The sequence below is a fragment of the Chelonoidis abingdonii genome, chromosome 3, assembly GCF_003597395.2.
Source record: "Chelonoidis abingdonii isolate Lonesome George chromosome 3, CheloAbing_2.0, whole genome shotgun sequence".
NCBI classification, from domain to species: Eukaryota; Metazoa; Chordata; order Testudines; family Testudinidae; genus Chelonoidis; species Chelonoidis abingdonii.
This window is the reverse complement of record NC_133771.1, coordinates 87402178-87403364: the sequence shown is the minus strand read 5'-3', so window position 1 is coordinate 87403364 and position 1187 is coordinate 87402178.

The window sequence follows — 1187 nt, the reverse complement described above, 5'->3', positions numbered from 1 at the left end:
ACATTTTCAGCTGTCCAGAGTTCCTACTGAAAACTATTTCATGACTTGGCATGAAGTAAAATATGTTGCCTTCCTCATATATTAGAAACTAGGAATAGCTGGGAACCAATCTGTGTTTTTTATTCTTCTGTTTAACATTTGTTATTTCTGTCTTGGAAGAAACACGTAAAGGTGAAGGCTGTGAACATTATTAATGAATATAACATTTATTGACTTTATTAAAATTTATTCCTCTTTTGTGTTAAGTTTATTTGTCTATTACCCACAGGCTTATGTTCTCCTGAACCATTTTATCCTATTAATGAGCAAGAGAGATTGACAAAGTTAGTGACTCAGAGGACCCAGCCTTAGGGATGAGGGAATAGCTTAATCCCCATGAACATTCAGTCCTTGGCCTCTCTGCTGGGACTAAAGAAAAGGGGGCCATGTAGTATCATTTGTGATCTGGACACCTGTCCTTTAAAAACTTGACAGATCAACAAATGACCTCTGAAAACAGTAAAATCTCAGGAATTTGGGTTTATTTTAGGTGTGTCATGCCATTCTGAGATCTCAGTATTTAGTCTTGAAAGTGAATTTGTAACATTCCCAGATTCAACAAAAGCAATTTCTGAATATATTCTGGGATTAAGAGAGCTGAAATAATTGACAATAATATAAACAAGATTAATTATACTTCTGCCTTCAGAAACTGAGAATGGTCTTCCACATACAACTACAGTGGTAATGGTAATCATAATACACATGTATTAGGAGTCTGTCAGTCATACAATTCTTGTCTCCTTACATAAAAGCAGCAATAAAATCAATTAATCTCATTAAAAATAAAAATACTAGTAATGCCTGGGAGGCTTTGGCTGAGAGTGTGACTCATTTGTGCTAGACACTGCACAAACACATAGTAGGAGACAGTCCCTGCCCCACATAATTTACAATCTAAAGACAGGATAGGCAAAGAGGAAACTGAGGAACAAACAGAGGAACTAATATAGAAGGCTAGAAGCAGAGTTGAGAATAGAACCTGTGTCTCTTGACTCCCAGTGCAATGCCCTATACTCTTGTCATAAACAGATAGCTAAGGGTTAATGTTTCTTTTCCCTGTAAAGGGTTAACAAAGGGAACCAAACACCTGACCAGAGGACCAATCAGGAAACCGGATTTTTCAAAGTGAGGGAGGGAACTTCTGG